Source organism: Alexandromys fortis, unplaced genomic scaffold, assembly GCF_014885135.2.
Source record: "Alexandromys fortis isolate MF-2015 unplaced genomic scaffold, M_Fortis_MF-2015_v1.1 scaffold_52, whole genome shotgun sequence".
NCBI classification, from domain to species: Eukaryota; Metazoa; Chordata; class Mammalia; order Rodentia; family Cricetidae; genus Alexandromys; species Alexandromys fortis.
The window spans coordinates 3,526,767-3,544,718 of record NW_026067929.1 but is presented as its reverse complement, the minus strand read 5'-3'; the positions used below and the strand labels follow the sequence as shown (position 1 = coordinate 3,544,718).

The window sequence follows — 17,952 nt, the reverse complement described above, 5'->3', positions numbered from 1 at the left end:
CCAGGCTGGTCTCGGACTCACAGAGATCCACCTGCCTCTGCCTCCTGAGTGCTGGGATTAAAGGCATGCGCCACCATCGCCCGGCACTTCTGTTTTTTGTTTTTTTTTTTTAATATAAATATAGAGAATTTTGCTCAGGTTTCATTCATTTCCCAACCTTTACTCAACAGGAAACAGACAGTATATAAGCAAAGAATGTGGCAAAACCCTTCCTTGGAACTCACAACCTATTAGCCACCAGAAAATTAAATTAAGAAAGAAGTCATGTAAGTGTGAAGAATGTGGTAAGGCCTTCCATTTTCCATCAGTACTTTGTGTGCACAGGAGGATTCATACAGGAGAGAAACCCTACATGTGTGAAGTGTGTGACAAGGCCTTCCATTCTCCATCATTACTTTCAAAACACAAAAGAGTTCATACAGGACAGAAGCCCTACAAGTGTGAAGTATGCGGGAGGGCCTTCTATTTTCCATCACGACTTTCTGAACACAAGAGGATTCATACAGGAGAGAAACCCTACGTGTGTGAAGTATGTGGCAAGGCTTTCTATGTTTCATATCAACTTTCTGTACACAAGAGAATCCATACAGGAGAGAAACCCTACATGTGTGAAGTTTGTGGCAAGGCCTTCCAATCTCCATCATTACTTTCAAAACACAAAAGAGTTCATACAGGACAGAAGCCCTACAAATGTGAAGTATGTGACAAGGCCTTCTGTTTTCCATCACAACTTTCTGAACACAAGAGGACTCATACAGGAGAGAAACCGTACCAGTGTGAAGTGTGTGACAAAGCCTACAGCAGTCCATCAGGACTTTCTGTCCACAAGAGGGTTCATACAGGAGAAAAACCCTACAAGTGTGAAGTATGTGGCAAAACCTTCAAAAGTACATCAGTATTTTCTGCACACAAGAAAATTCATACATGAGAGAAACCCTACGAGTGCCATGTTTGTGGCAAGGGCTTCTATGTTCCATCACAACTTCCTGTACACAACAGTGGTGTAGGAGGTGCTTCTGTATTTGTGTTGCTTTCATTGGTTGAATAAAGAAACTGCCTTGGCCTTTTGATAGGGCAGAGCTGAGTTCAAACTTCACTAAAATAATACAAATGCCAAAATGTTCATGAAATGTTTTCTACTTCTTCAGACCCTAAAAGATATCAAAAGAGAAATAGTGTGGATAGAAACCCTACAAATAGGGTGAATGTGATAAAGCCTTTGAAATCATTCAGAAACCCCTTGCTCTATTCTGCTAAACCACTGGTCAAAACTGCTTTATTCATTAACCAATAAAAACACACAGAAGGATAATCCACACCACTCTATTCATCATTATCAGTAATTGGAAATAACTTAGATGTCCTTCAGTAGTGGAATGAAACATCAAAATGTGGTACATGCTATGGAATCTTTTCATACATTGTAAAGATGTGTCATTCTGATTGGTTTCATAAAAAGTGGAATGGGCAATAACTAAGCAGGGTTTTTCAGGTATAGGATGCTGGGAAGGAGAAGGGGAGAGTTGTCAGAGAGGGAGGAAGTAGCATGGGCAGTACAGAATAAAGGTTATAAAGCTAACAGTCAAAAATAGCTTGATAGCCGGGCGGTGGTGGCGCACGCCTTTAATCCCAGCACTTGGGAGGCAGAGGCAGGCGGATCTCTGTGAGTTCAAGACCAGCCTGGTCTACAGAGCTAGTTCCAGGACAGGCTCCAAAGCCACAGAGAAACCCTGTCTTGAAAAACCAAAAAAAAAAAAAAGCTTGATTAAAAAAATAGGTTAATACAAGTTGTAAGAGCTAGTTAGCAGCAAACCTAAGCTATTGGCTCTAGTTTTATAATTAATAAGAATCTCTGTCATTTATTTGTGAGCTGTCTGGCAGGACAGACAAAACCATCTACATGTACATTTACACACAGAGAATTACCCATTACCCAGCTATTTTTAAAATGACACCATGCAGATTGTAGGCATATGAATGGAACTAGAAACAAAGCATCCTGAGAGAGGTGAACTATAGAAAGACGAAGATGGTATGTATTCACTTATAAGTGGATATTATCCATTAAGTAAATGATAATAAATCTTCAACCCTTAGATGTAGAGAGGTTAACCAAAGAGGAGGACTCTGTGGGAATGCATTAAACTGCCTGGGAAGGGGAAACAAAATAGATTTTACACACGAACTGAGGACTGGTGGAGACCAAACAAGAGGGATCAGGTGTGAGGGCGAGACCTAGTACTTTCTGTGGGGCTAGATTTACAGATATGTATTGTTTAAATCTGATTTTTCATGAAATATTGTTTACTCCATCTGTGGTGATTGAAAGCTTCACTGGGCATAGCAGTCTGGGCTGGCACCCATGGTCTCTCAGTGTCTGTCTGTATAACGTCCGCCCAGCTATTCTGGGCTGGCACCCATGGTCTCTCAGTGTCTGTATAACGTCCGCCCAGCTATTCTGGGCTGGCACCCATGGTCTCTCAGTGTCTGTATAACGTCTGCCCAGCTATTCTGGCCCTTAGAGCATGTTTTACCCTGCCGCTCTGCCTCCCGCAGAGGTGAGGCTGGGAGAAGTCTAAAGAATCTGAATATAACCCACTGGCTAGGTGGGCATGGGAGGAGACAGATGAGGGGAAACATCAAAAATGGGCACAATTCACTGAGGAGTGGTTCCAGGGGGAAGGAATATGGCAGGCATTGGCAAGGACAGAGAGGAAGGTGGATGTTGTCTGTGATGAGGTGTGGCTGACTCCTTATTCCCCCAGCCATCCTGGAAAGAATAAGTAGGGGGCCCTGAAGGTTGCTATAAAGAGACTACACCAGGAAAATCCAAAACTGGATCAGAGGTTTGGGGGGGGGGGAAGAAAACCTAGCCAGCGGGGCAGTGACTCCAGCAGAAGTCTCAAGTGCAACTCCTACATCTTCCAGTGGCTACAAAGCACAGGCAAATAGCTTTTTCATGGGTTCATGCTGTAAAGTTGGGCACCAATTTTTGCACAATTCCTGATTGGTATTATTAATAAAAAGTCGGAGCCAGATATCAGGGAAAATCCTGAATTATCAGAGCGTGAAAGAGCAAGCCACAGCTAACTCTTACCTTCCTAACTCTTCAGTGAAATAGGGCTGACTTCCTGTTTCCTCCCGCCTTATATTCCTCTTTCTGTTCAGCCATATCACTTCCTGTCTGTTTGTAAAGACCTCCCGACCTCTATGGTTACCTAGTGACTAGCTCTGCCCTCTGATCTATAGGCAAGCTCTATTTCTTATAGCATAAACAAAATATACCCACAGATCTTGACCTCTCCTCCAGCTCCTCAAACCCAAAGCCCCCTTTTCATCTCTAGCTCTGCAGACTATTTGTTTACGTGCCCCATTCGTCCCTGCCCCCATCTCCAGGGGATTACACAGATCTTACCCTCCTAACCCACGTCCCACCTTACTCATTGCTTTCTCCCACTCCCTAGCAGGCACTTTCTGGGAACCCGCAGGCCACTCTGGCTAGCGAAGCAGGAAGACTAACTGCACATCTTCATCTCTCCCTGCATTCCCTGCAGCCCAGTACTCCAGTCTCCTCCCCAGCTCTGCAGCAGAACACTCGCTGCAGTCCATCTGAAATTACCTGGCGCAAGTGAGAAGGAAACACGGAACACGCAACAAACATGCTCAGGAGTTTACTAGAGGGAGTGCACACAGGCCTGGGATTCAGTGTGGAGAGAGTGGAGAGAGTGGAGAGAGAGAGAGAGAGAGAGAGAGAGAGAGAGAGAGAGAGAGAGAGAGAGAGAGAGAGAGAGAGAGAGAGAGAGAGAGAGAATGTGTCCAGCAGAATGTGTCCAGCTTTTAAAAGCTGCCTAGTACAAGCGTACAGGGGGTTGGCGTGACTAGCACATGCGCACAGGGGGTTGGCATGACTTTGTCCTACGCAGATGACTCAGGTGACAGGCTCACGCGTGTGCGCAAAGGTTTAACTGAGTCATAGTGGATGGAACCATGCATGCTCCCGTGGGTCATGCGGGGCCCTTTAACATTCAGGCATCTCCACGCTTGAGGGCCCTTCTGCAAGTGCTCACCTTTAGAACCCGGAAGTGCAGCCTTATCTGTGGCCGAATAATTACGTTCCACCCTTTTGTTTATTATAAAAATTTGGGGTTGGGGGTCTTAGTGTGTGGGAATAGGGCCTCATAAGGTCTCTTATGACTGCTTCATGTTTACTTTGTGGGCGTCATTGCTGATTTTCTGGATATCGGGGAGTTGAGATACTTGACCACGTCCTGGGGTGGCTGATTACTGTTATTTCTCTGAGCTCTGAGGAAATGGCTGTCCGGCAGCTTGAACTTCACAAGATGCTGGAAAGGCAGAAAATTATGTTTTTCCCATGTAAGATTCTTGTAATTGTCTCAAAGTAATGAGTCAAAATGGAAGTTTTACTCTGGAGTAGGTTTCTATAATAAGCAAATGTGCGTGTGAAATCACATTAAAGTGACCGAAACTAGCTAAAAAATGTAATAAACATTACTGTAAGGTCTCAACTCTCATCTAAACATCTCAGTTTACAAACTGAGAATTTTTAGAGCATCCTGACTCTCTGTCTCCCTCTAGCCCCCTCTAGCAGTAGAGATTGCAAGTTAAACTTCTTTCCCAGGGTCAAAGGCTTCCAGTGGCCGTCGGAATCGCATTACACAGACTTATGGGAAATGTAGTCTCACTCATTTTGACGGCATAATCAAGGGTCACTCTGTTGCCTTCTGAGTTGCTTCTACGCAGGTTCCACCCTCATGCCACTTCCCTCTTCAATTTGAACTCAAGTTTTTTACTACCCTGCTTGGGTTGCATCTCTGAGCACAGGTTGGTTTGAGGTGCAGAGCAGCCCAGCAGGTCTGAGGGATCGTGCAGGGGCAGCCGGTAGGTTCATGGTGGAAGGAGTGGGCACGGGGCCATGGGAAACAGGAAGAAGCTCACTTTGGAGGTGCTGTTCGAGCCTAGGCTGCGCCACCGAGTCAGGATTTAGGTCCGCGCCAGGGAGAGGGCGATGGGGTCGGTGCTGGGTTCCCTGTCGCTCCAGTCGTCCCGGGATCTCACTCCGGGACTGGGCGGGTCGGCTGCGGCCCCCGAGGCTGTGCCGGGAGTTCACTTTCCTGCTGCCTCCAGCGGACTCACTCTGCATGGCTGTAGTCTGCATTCTCAGCGGTCCAGAGAAGAAAGAGGAGTTTCTGGTCCCTACTGCACTTTATAGCCTTGTAGTAGTCGTGTTTATAAAGTTTATAAACTTTTATATTCGAGAAAAACGAGGCAGGGAAAAGGAGGCTGCAGGAACAATGTGGGGGAGTTGGATCTAAACTCGAGGAGAGCAGGCAGATTGTCTGGGCGCCTCTCACAAACTATCTCTAAGGCACAGAGAGGAGGTGCGAGAGTTCTCCTGACTTCCACGCTCCATTCTGTTGATCCCGAGCTGTGTCTAGGACCAGCTTCTATTGAAGGAGGCGGGAAATGAGACTCCGTGTTCTGACTAGGGAGGAGTGTGAATCTTAAACTATTCTTAGGGAATCGCATTTTGATCCTCGTCCAGAAAGGATTTGTGTTTCGTTCACCTAGAGAGTAAACTCATTCTCAAGGGTCCTGAAATACTTCCTTTTAAAACCCACCCAAATGAGACCAAGGTTCTAGGCCATCTGCCCTCTGCCCACAGACAGCCACAGTGAGGAGAGTGCCCTGAGCATGGCAGACAGTTCCGGGAGCGAGCAGTGGTGGTCAGTGCTGGGCAGCAGTAGGGAGTGGTCTTTGCAGTTAATTCTTCCATTGGGGACCTGCTCCTGTACCCTGAGAGGACCGTCTCCATTTTCACTCTGCCCAGGGCTCTTTCTGTTCTCTGAGCTGGGCAGTGTCCCTGTTAACTGGCAGCCATCTCACAGTGAAGAAGAGTGGAAGATAGGCTTCTCATTTCTCACTGCCAAGGAGCTTTTGGCAATGTCTGATTCTTTTTTTTTTTTTAAAGAAAATACCAGATTTTTTATTAAACAACTTCATCCTACTTGTGACTTGGGGTTCCCTTAGCCTTCTGCATTGCTGTGTTTTCTTCTTCTTCTTTTGATAGGAGGAACTTTTGAGGATAATAATTGTTTATAAAGCATAGGGATCCCAAGGCTCTTCACTGCAGCTCTCCCCAACAGATCTGGATCAAGCCTTTCCTTCTGCGGCCTCCTCGCCTTCCAATCTTAGTGAGCAACTGTTTGAGAGCCTTCAGTTCCCAGGCTCTGCTTGTGTATTCTCGCGGTTATTTTTCATCTGTCAGTGGTGATGTGTGGTCCTTCAGTTTCCCCAGCCACTGTGTCTGCTGAGAAAACCTAGTGAGGACTTTACAGAAACGCCTGCTGGGTCAGGAACCACTGTTCCTGAGCCCTGTGTGAATTTCTGGAGGGTTGTCTAGACCGGCATCTGTTGGAACTTTGAATTTGTATGGATCACTGTATACGACTCATGTAAGAGTAAAGACCATACTTCTTTACTCTTCCACATTCTCTCTGTCTTGTTTTTATGAGGGAAGCCTTTACATACCACAGGCTAGCCCTGAACTCTATGTAGATGAGGCTTGCCCTGAACACTTGGTACTGTGTCTACACCTTCTGTGAACTAAAATGAAAGACCTGAGCCACCTTCCCGAAATCTGTTTCTCCTTTTATTCTGTGGTGTGTCATGAAAATCTGTTCCATCCCCTTCAATGCTTGTTACTGTCTTGATTGGCTGATTGGCCCTGTGTCTGTGTATACAGGTGGGACCACTTACCATGCTGTTCCTATGCAAGCTGGAGGAACTCTTAGAGATTCGATTCCATCCTTCCATCACGTGGGACCCAGGGCATCAGACTGGTCAACAAGTGGCTGTCCTGGGATAGAATTACTAGAACTACTGAAATGTCTTAGGATCGTGTCTACGAGGCTCTAGTAGGTTTTCATTGGCCTTGATCCACCCACTCCAAATGTATAATGCTCTTCTACTTGGGGGCCAGTCAGAACTCAGTGCCTTGTTCTGGGCTGAAACAGGCTAGGAGTTGGAAGCCTGCTCCACTGGGTGCCCTGAGGAACAAGCCCAAACATTGGCCCAACTTGTCCCGGTCAACACTCACAGCATGCATTTCCATCGGGGACATTTGGGTCTTTCTGTCTTTCTGAGGGATTTGCAGTGTTTTCTTCCTATTCCATCAGGTGGCTCAATCAACTTCGAATCAGTGAGTCAGGAAAAGAACATTGGAAAGAAAATATTGGCGATGTATGGGGAGTAAGGATTGAGACCGAAAACAACTAAGTGGATTGTGAGCAATTCTTGGAATTCATATTTTAAAGAAAATTAATTACGATTGATAAATGGCTAAAAACATAGCTCCAAAAACATAAAAAGGGGAGAAGTTATATAGAGATGAACAGTTGTCAGAGTGTTATTTTTTATTTCATGCTTACCTCAATGGTGTCCATAGAAAGAGCCAAAGCCCCCTCCTCACACAAATGCATGGTCTGCACAGCTGCGCACTTTTCCTCTTGTCAGCCATGTAGACCTCCTCCTGCTTTTTCTGATGCGTAGTCCCCATTTTCACTCTTGCACTAACAGGAGAAAATAATGATTTTACCATGTTTCTCTGTCTGGGTTCATAATAGCTTTCTTATTTCAGTTATAAAAGCAGATCTCAGCACCATTTTGATGCAATTTATTTATTTATTTATTTATTTTTGTATTCCATTTCTCTAAACTAGAAGGTTACCTAAAATTGGATGAAATCCAACTTGTAAATTCCCTGGAATTTTGACAATGTCATAAAAGAAAAACAAATGAAGTTGTATACACGTTTACATGGGATACTGTTCAGGGGCATAAATGAGTGTGGTTCTGCATGCATTCTGGTCCCACTCACTTTGGTTACCCTTCCTTCCTTTCTCTTTTCCTTCCTTCCCTCCCTCCCTCCCTCTTTGTCTTTTAGTGTTTTTTTTTTTTTCTTTTCAGGATAGATTCTCCAGTAGCTTTGACTGTCCTGAAGCTCACTCCTTAGACTAGGCTGCCCTTGAATTTAGAGATCTTCCGCCTCTGCCTCTGGGATTAAAGGCACGTACCAGCACCACCCACCTTTGTTTACTTTTTACATCCTTTCACTTTAAGGCAGTTCCTGCTCTTAACACTGAGATTCATTTCTTTTCATCCACATTTAGTTAGCCTGTTTTGTGGGTGGGAAGTCTATTAATATTTAAAGTTATTACTGCAGAGGTGGCCGTTGTTTTGCTGTTGTTTTGTTTTGTGCATTCTCAGACACGCTCAGTGTGGAGGGATTAGACCTTCCTTTGGTTCCTCTCTGCAGTCTCCCCCTACGCTTAGTCCTCTCTCCAGTCCAAAGTGTTGCTATCAGGGCTCTCTTTGGGGCTGGTGTGATCGACATGAGTTCTGTTAGCCTATGTGTATCCCAGAAAGTTTTCCTTTCTCGTTTTACTATATCTGATAGTTTTGCTGAGTATAGTAGTCTATGTTGGGAACTCTGGTCTCTTCCAACTCGGAGTGAAGCAACCCTGGATCTTATGAATTAAAAAAAAAAAAACTTTCTGAAAGTTAATGAACTTAAAGTGGTTCTGAGGTAGAAATTTATATCTTTAAGAGTATATGTTTAAAAAATCATAACAAACACCAATGACAAGGTGGGGCTGGAGAGATGGCTCATAGGTTAAGAGCATTGCCTGCTCTTCCAAAGGTCCTGAGTTCAATTCCCAGCAACCACATGGTGGCTCACAACCATCTGTAATGGGGTCTGGTGCCCTCTTCTGGCCTGCAGGCATACACACAGACAGAATATTGTATAAATAATAAAATAAATAGATATTTTAAAAAAATACCAATGACTTCATGACTCAACTCAAGAATTGTGCAAAAGAACAACAATCCGAACATAAATCCAGTGACAAAAAAGGTAAAAATCAGAACATAAAGTGTTAAAATAGGAACTAAGAAAACTATAAAAAACAACCAACGAGACCCCGAGCTGCTTCTTTGGGAAGATGAACTTTGGCTCTGCTGAGCAGAAGGAAGAAGGATGATCAAATGAAAAGGGCCAGGGATAAACAGGGCGGCACGGCAGTGAACACCAGAGAAAGTCTTCTAAGGAAGGGAACACTTAGAGCCTGTCCTCCATCCATCCCATTGGAAATAGAAAAGAAATGCTCACCTGTCTAGACTCCCCCAAACCACGCATGCTAGACTCAGAGGAGGTCAGGGGCACAGACAGGCCATGCAAATGGAGGAACTGAAGCTAATTCAACCCCTCCCCACCACAAAAGAGGAAGGGAGGGAGTGAAGGGCGGAGAGAGGAAAAGAGAGATAGTGCAAAAATAGATTCACAGAATTCTACCCTGCTCTTTTAAACAAAATCAATAGCCGGGATTTCTTAAAACATTATTAAAAAAAAAAAACAAAGCTAAAAAGAAAGGGGAGTGTTGTAGCCCCTGTGTAACTCGGGTTCCATCTGGAATCAGTTCTTACTGAAAGAAGTCATCTGTGTACTTCCAAACTCCTAGAAATTCAGTATCACTGCCAAGCTCTGTGCACATTCATTGTGAACTCTGAGAAGTCACTTCCCACGCATTGTGGCGTCCGCTATGAGAAATGTGTGTGCAGTGTGCTGCACGATACAGGCATAGGATTTGACCCCCGGTAGATGTGTCCAATTTACTTTTAGCATTGGTAATTGTATAACAGCCATAGGCACTTATAGGATCTTTTACCATTCTCTTTAGATGGGGACTGAGGTCATGTGACTACATCAAAAAAAATTGGTTGTGTCATTTTCCCATGCCAGAAGCATTTCTAGCTCTGCTTTTACCTTAGCACAAACACATGATGCCTGTTGGCGTCCATATTAATATGATTTTAATCAGCTTATTTAATGGTTTTAGTTATTTTATGGTGTGGTTTTCATTCATTGATCTTTATTTCAGAGCATGTTGTCATTCAGGGATGTGGCCATTGATTTCTCTGCAGAGGAGTGCAGATGTCTGGACCCTGCTCAGTGGAATCTGTACAGGGATGTGATGCTGGAGAATTACAGCCACCTGGTGTTCCTGGGTGAGGATTGCGTCCAGAGTGAATTCCTAAGTCACTGTCAGCCTGTAACCTCCTTCTATTGGCCATTTCAAGGGAGCTTGTACTTTCTAATGAGGTTCATATAAGTTAGCTTTTACATTTGTTTGTTTGTTTGTTTGTTTTGAAAAAAAGGGTGTTCCTGCCTATCCTGGAACTTTCTCAATAGACCAGACTAGCCTTGAACTCAGGATGCCTCTGAGTTTTAACCTCTCCCTTTAACCTGGGGTTAAAGGCCTGAGCTACCTTGCCCAGCTCATAGGCCTCCTTTCAGGAAGAATTGTTGATATAAGTAAGACATATTTCATTTAATTTCTTCTTAACCTTTTCATCTATTTGTCTTAGTGTACGTATCCTTCCCTGTAGTTGTGATGTCAGCAACTAAATGGGATGCGGCATGGAGCACACATGGAAAAGAAAATGTTTTTTCTAATTTTATAGTCTTCTTTGTAAATGATAGAAATGAAGATCTGTGATTATAAATTCCCCCTAAGTAAGTATTCTAAAATGCCTATCCAGACTGATTTGAAGATTTAATTTTTTGTAGTCATTCATTTACATTTTATAACTTTTTGAGATTTGTTTTTTATGTATATTCTGCTCTTTCTGCACATATACCTGCATGTCGGAAGTAGGCATCAGATCCCATTACGGATGGCTGTGAGCCCCCATGAGGTTGCTGGAAAATGAGCTCAGGACTCTGGAAGAGCTGCCAATGCTCTCGGTCATTATTGAACCATCTCTCCAGACACCTCTATAGTCATTCATTGTGTTCTTTAATTCTCTTCTTCGTCCCTTCACACAGGCCTTTCTTTCTCCAAGCCATTACTGGTCAGATTTCTGGAGAAAAACCAAGAGCTTTGGAATGTGAAGAGACAAACAGTAGCTACGCCCCGAGGTGTGTAGGAATGAGGGGTCAGAGGGCAGTGTGGGAGGTCAGATCCAACAGAGGGGTCAGAGGGCAGGGTGGGGGCTTAAATCTAACAGAGGGCTCAGAGGGAATTTTGTTTTGAGATTACATCATTTCCCTCCTTTTTTTTCTTCCTTCTACACCCCATACACGCCTCCTTGCTCTCTTGCAAGTTTGTGGCCTCCTTTTAATTAATTATTGTTGCATGCATATTTGTATATATGGTTACATTCCTAAGCAAGCTGCTCAGTCTGTATAATGCTATTTGTAAGTATGATTTCAGGACTGAACACTTGGTATTGGATAACCAGTTGGTATGCTCTTCCCCAAGGAAGACTCTCCTTCTGTCCACGTTTCTTGGTTCGTCTTGGTTTCTTGGTATGTCTCTGTGCAGGGATGAGGTCTTGCGGGCATCCCCGTCCACTGTTGCATGTCTATTTGTTGTCCTTGTTTAGCTCTTGTTCAGATTGTCAAGTTGGTGAGACTTTGAGTGTAACTTCAGACATTACTAGGAGACACTATTCCGGAGTAAACTCCCTAATCCTTGGGCTCTTAAAAATCTTCTCACCCTCTCCTCCTAAACTCCCTAATCCTTGGGCTCTTAAAAATCTTCTCACCCTCTCCTCCGCAGGGCCCCTGAGTCTTAGGTGCAGGAGTTGTTGTGGAGACGCAGTCCCTGGGACTAGGCTCCACAACCCTACATTTTGATCATTTGAGGTTTTCCGTAGTGGTTTCTTGTTTGTTGCGAAGAGCAGTGTCCTCGATGAGGGGTGAGGACTGCACTCCCTGTGGGCATAAGGACAAACGTTTAGAATGTAGCCTTAGAGATGATGCTAGTTTAGAAGAGTGCTGGCTGTAGGTTCTTCTCCAAGATCCATGATTTGCTTGCCCCTGGGTAGTTGACTAGGTTTTCAATACCAGGCATGAACTCTCTTGTTGAATGACTCTCAAAATCGAAAGCTGTTGGTTACCACCAAAGTATGCTTGTCAGAACTACACCCTTAGGGTTGTTGTGCCATGCTGGTCGCTGGTGGGGTTCACAGGCATCAGCACTGGGCAGGACCTTGGTTGCTTTCCTTCTTTGGAAACTTACGTGGCACCTTCTGTTAGCATGGAAGCTAGTCATCAGGGAGGAAGCATTCAGGTCCTCTCCAGCTCTTGGGCCTCTGGCCCCTGTGTCTTAAGTGCATGGTATCTTCAGCAAGAAGAGCTCAGCTCTAATGAGCAAACAAAGGCATTAATAATAGTCTGTAATGTTTTAGGAGTCTCTCGGACAACCCCACCTAATCACTCAAAGAGATTTTCTCATGCCTGGTTTTCAGGACTTTTTAGATGGTCCTTGCTCTTGGAGGGAGCATTGTCATCCCAGATGGGAAAATTTCATTTAAATTTTATATGTATATTTATACCCTGATGTCCACGTACACATATATTTCTAGGTAGATAGTTAATAGTATGAGTCTTTATAACTTTTTAAAACAACTTTACTGGTTTTCTTTATTGTTTTATTGAGCTATATATTTTTGTCTGCTCCCCTTCCTTTCCCTTCTCTCTCCTTCTACCCTCTCCTGTTACCCCCACACTCCCAGTTTATTCGGAGATCTTGTCTTTTTCTCCTTCCTATGTAGTCCATGTATGCCTCTCTTAAGGCCTCTTTGTTGTCTAGGTTCTCTAGAGTTGTGAACTTTAAGCTGGTTCTCTTTGCTTTATGTCTAGAAGCCACTTATGAATGAGCGCATATGATATTTGTCTTTCCGGGTCTGGGTTACCTCACTCAGTGTGGTGTTTTCTAGATCCATCCATTGACCTGCAGATTTCAAAAGATATCATTGTTTTTTTTTACCACCGAGTAGTACTCCGTTTTGTAAATGTACCACATTTTCTTTATCCTTTCTTCAGTTGTGGGGCTTCTAGGTTGTCTCCGGGTTCTGGCTATCACAAACAATGTGCTATGAAGATAGTTGAGCACCTGTCCTTGTGGAGTAATTGAGCGTGCCTTGGGTATGTACCCAAAAGCGGTATTCCTGTTCTTGAGGTAGATTGTTTCCTAATTTTCTGAGAAACTGCTGTTGCTGCCTTGGGTGGGTCACTAGTCTAGGGGTTGTAACCCACACTGCAGCTAGTTATTCCAGGGTCTCGAAGGGGCACTACCTGGAAGGGAATGAGCTAGGACAGAAGAAGGAGGCCAAGCAGATTTGTCAAAGCCCCCTTCATTAGGATCATGGTTGCTGTTTATATAGGCCCGGGATGAGGACTTGGGGGGCAGGGAAACTGGCTTCTTGCCGCGTGTTCCAGGTCACGTGGTTCAGGTTCGTCACATAGGCCAGGAGGTTACATTCGGACAGGTAGGCCAAGAAGTCACGAGTTGCCACACCTGTTTCCCTGGATAGCTGGAATGTGAGGCACGTTCTGCTAACAGATAACAGTTAATTGGGTGTGGGGCAGGTTCTGTCAATAGAACATAATTATGGGTGTGAGGTTCCCTGCAGACTCCCCAGGGTGATGGTTCCTGTAATGATTTTTAGGGGGGAAATGGCTCGTGACAAATTGCCATACTGATTTCCAAAGTGGGGGGGCGGTACAAGTTTGCATTCCCACCAGCAATGCAGAAGTGTTCCCTTATTCCACATCCTCTCCAACATAAGCTGTCATCAGTGGTTTTGATCTTGGCCATTCAGACAGGTGTGGGATAGAATCTCAGAGTTGTTTTGATTTGCATTTTTCTGATGACTAAGGATGTTGAGCATTTACTTAGTGGCTTTCAGCGATTTGAGAATTGTCTGCTGAAAATTCTCTTTTTAGGTTTGTATCCATTTTTTTTATTGGATTATTTGTTCTTTTGATGTTAAGTTGCTTGAGTTCTTTGTATATTTTAGAGATCTGGAGTGGAGTTAGTGAAGATCTTTTCCTATTCTATAGGCTACTCTTTTGTCTTGTTGACCATGTCCTTTGCTTTACAGAAGCTTCTCAGTTTCAGGTGGTCCCATTTATCAATTGTTTCTCTCAGTGTCTGTGGTAATGGGGTAGTCTCCTGTGCCAAAGCATTCAAGGCTACTTCCCACTTTCCTTTCTATGAGGTTCAGTGTGGTTGGTTTTATGTTGAGGTCTTTGATCCATTGAGTTTTGTGCATGGTGATAGATACGGATCTATTTGCATTTTTCTACATGTTGATATCTAGTTATGCCAGCATCGTTTGTTGAAGATGCTTCCCTTTTTCCATTTTATGTTTTTAGCTTCTTTGTCAAAAATCAGGTGTTTGAAGGTGTATGGATTGATATCTGGGTCTTCAATTTGATTCCATTGGTCTTCGTGTCTGTTATGCCCATACCAGACTGTTTTTCTTACTATAGCTCTATAGTAGAGTTTGAAGTCAGGGATGGTGATTCCTCCAGAAGTTCTTTTTTTGTACCAGACTGTTCTGACTATCCTGGATTTTTTTTTTGTTTTGTTTTGTTTTTCCAAATGAAGTTGAGTATTGTTCTTTTGTGGTCAGTGAAGAATTTTCCTGGGATTTTGATGGGCATTGCATTGAATCTGTAGATTTCTTTTCATAAGATTGCCATTTTTACTATGGTTATTCTTCCTACCCAAGAGCATGGGAGATCTTTCCATTTTCTGGTATCTTCCTTAATTTCTTTCTTCAAAGATTTGAAGTTCTTGTCATACACTTGTTTGGTTAGAATTACCCCAAGATGTTTTCTGGTATTTGTGGCTGTTGTGAAGGGTGATGTTTCTCTGATTTCTTTCTTAGCCATTTTATCCTCTGTATAAAGGAGGGCTCCTGGTTTCTTTTCTTTTTTTCTCAGTTAATCTTGTATCCTGCTACATCACTGAAGGTGTTTATGAGTTATAGGAGTTCCCTAGTAGAGTTTTTGGGGTCACTTATGTGTACTACCTTATAATCAGCAAATAGTGAGAGTTTGACTTCTTCTTTTCCAATTTGTATCCCATTGATCTCCTTTTGTTGTCTTATTACTTTAGCTAGAACCTCAAGAACTATATTGAATAGATTTGAAGCGAGTGGACAGCCTTGTCTTGTTCTTGATTTCAGTGGGATCGCTGTGAGTTTCTCTCCACTTAGTTTGATGTTGCTGTTGACTTTCTGTATATTTGTTTCGATTTGATTATGTTTAGATATGTCCCTTGTATCCCTGCTCTCTCCAGGACTTAGCATGAAGGGGTGTTGAATATTGTTGAAGGCATTTTTACCATCTAATGGACCTTACTGGTTTTTTATCTCCTCCTTCTTTCTTCTGTAGCTATCTCCCTCACCCTCTCTGATTAGAATCCTGCCCCCTCCCTTTTGTTTCTTTTTGTTCTGTTTTCTCGAGACAGGGTTTCTCTGTGTAGTCCTGGCTGCTTTGTAGACCAGAGACCCACCTGCCTCTGTCTCCCAAGTGCTGCAATTAAAGGCATGCACCACCACGCCTGGCTCTATCATGGTTCTTTATATCATGTTATTAAATTGCCTTATCAGAGTGCTATCTGAATCAATGTATTCATCTTCATGTTTTCTCCCACAGTGTCAGTGATTTTACATGCATGCCCTTTGTAGGTAGACAGTCATGGGTGAAAACTGTACAAGTGTAAAAGAATGTTTCTTTCAGTAGCTAAGAATTTTGTGAGTTTGAGGTTCTTTGTTCCTCATTTTGCAGGTCTGTTTCCTCTATTATGATTTTGCCATCTACTTCATAGATTTCCTGTGTACACACTCCAATGGTTTCTCTGTTTGTTTAATGGCTTGCTTTCTGTTAGCATAATGCCTGAAGATTTCCACTACTATCCATGTTACATCTTTTGTAATTAAATTTGAATTATATCCCATTATTTCTATACCCTATTTTTCTGTTTTCTTCCTCTTTCAATAGAAGTTTAAATGATTTCCACCTATCATATTTTCTAAGTATAGGTTCAGGGAATATAGATGTTGAATATATTACAGTTTTTTATCCATGAAAATAAAGTCTCAGTGTTAAAGATAAGCATTGTAAATATGACAAATATTCCTAAGTTTTTCTCCATTTCGTTTTATTAACCAGGAAAGAAACCCTATAAGTGTAAAGAATGCGGAAAAGCCTTCACTAAAAACTCAGTTCTTACTTATCATCTGAGAATTCACACTGGAGAGAAGCCCTACAAGTGTGATGTATGTGGCAAGGCCTTTGCTATGCCCTCCATACTTCAAAACCACCAGAAAATTCACACCAGAGGGAAACCCTACAAGTGTGCTGTGTGTGGCAAGGCCTTTTCTTTGCCTTCCACGCTTTATAACCACCATAATATTCACACCGGAGAGAAACCCTACAAGTGTGATATATGTGGCAAGGCCTTTTCGATGCCTTCCACACTTACTAACCACCAGAAAATTCACACCAGAGAGAAACCCTATGAGTGTGAAGTATGTGGCAAAAAGTTTTTCAGTCATGCAGACTTTACAAAACACCAAAGAGTTCATACTGGAGAGAAACCGTACAAGTGTGAAGAATGTAAAAAACCCTTTAGTAATCTTTCAGCCCTTAGTAGACACAAAGTTGTTCACACTGGAGAGAAGCGTTTTACCTGTGAACAGTGTGGCAAAGCCTATGGTAGGAGTCACCACCTTAGTCGGCACCAGAAAGCTCACACTGGACAGAAATGCTACACATGCAAAGAATGTGGCAAAATGTTTTACTATTCTTCAGACCTTAAAAGACATCGCAGAATTCATTCTGAAGAGAGACCCTATGAATGTAAGGAATGTGGCAAAGCCTTTCCCAGTCCTTCAGACGTTACTCAGCATGCAAGAACTCATAAGAGAATGAAGCAGTACACCTGTGAAGCCTGCGGTGAGTGCTTTACCCTTCAAACGACAATTTCCAACCTCCGTAAAATCCGTCTTGAGGGAAAGCCGTCTGAGTGTGAAGGATGTCGAAAGAGCTTTTAAAGGCTCTTTGTACCTTAAAACACGCAAAGGCGTTCAAACAGCTAGCCTGCGAATGTGAAGGATGTGCCAGATGGTGCAGGTATCATTCAGTTGTTGCTCAAACTCACACAGTTCATACCTGAGAGAAACACGACATGCGTGAGAAAACGACCAGGGTTTAGCTATTCCTCACGTCTATATGAGCATCGGAAACCCCATCCCGATGAGGAAGCCTACGAAAGCAATCAGAGTGACAAGTTCTTTACCTGTTCTTCATGCCTTAAGTATCCCCAGAGACTTCAAACCTCAAAGATTTTTTTTTTTAATTTTGCTTAATTAAGCACCAGATAACTCATACTAGAAAGGAACTTTGTGAAGGCAAAGTTATTGGATAGCTATTGAACAGTGATTCTGATATCCTGCAATATTTTAAATTTATACACAGAGAAACCCTGCAAATTCAAGTGATAAGAGAAATTATTGTCATATATCACAGAATGTGTTTTGTTGAGAAGCCATATATATAAACCATATATCTATTTGTCACACCTCCTCCAACAAGGACACACCCAATTCTTTCTAAATAGTCCACCAACTGAAAACCAAGCATTCAAATCCATGAGCCTATGGGTCTCTTCTTGCTCAAACCACCACAATGGTGGCCATAGCCTTTGACCATGAGCTAGATTAAGTTCTCCTTAAAGTTGCTCATGTACTGTATTGCACCAATTGGAAAAGTTACTAATAAAAATAATGAAAGTGTTCATTTGATATCAGATATGTATGCATCATAGTGTTTTCTTCCTACCTCCTTATTTCTCTTCTGCCCCCTATTACCCATTGTTCTTTCTAAAGTGTTTTCTGTTTACATGGACACACAGCCGTGAACACTGGTCACAGGTGTGGTCTCAACATTCTTTTATGTTTAATCAATGTCATTGTTATTTTTTCTGAAAAAAATATGCAGAAAAAAGAAAAATCGTCATGTGTAGCTTTTTTTTTTTTTTTTTTTTTTTTTTTTTTTTTTTTTTTTTTTTT

At 42.8% G+C, this 17,952-nt stretch overlaps 2 pseudogenes; both read left to right on the top strand.

Moving 5' to 3' along the window:
* The window catches only part of LOC126503283 (zinc finger protein 728-like), a 46,841-nt pseudogene extending 45,540 nt beyond the window's left edge, over nucleotides 1-1,301 (top strand).
* A 3,425-nt stretch (nucleotides 1,302-4,726) lies between these two features.
* Nucleotides 4,727-17,952, top strand: part of LOC126503229 (zinc finger protein 728-like) — a 47,557-nt pseudogene continuing 34,331 nt past the window's right edge.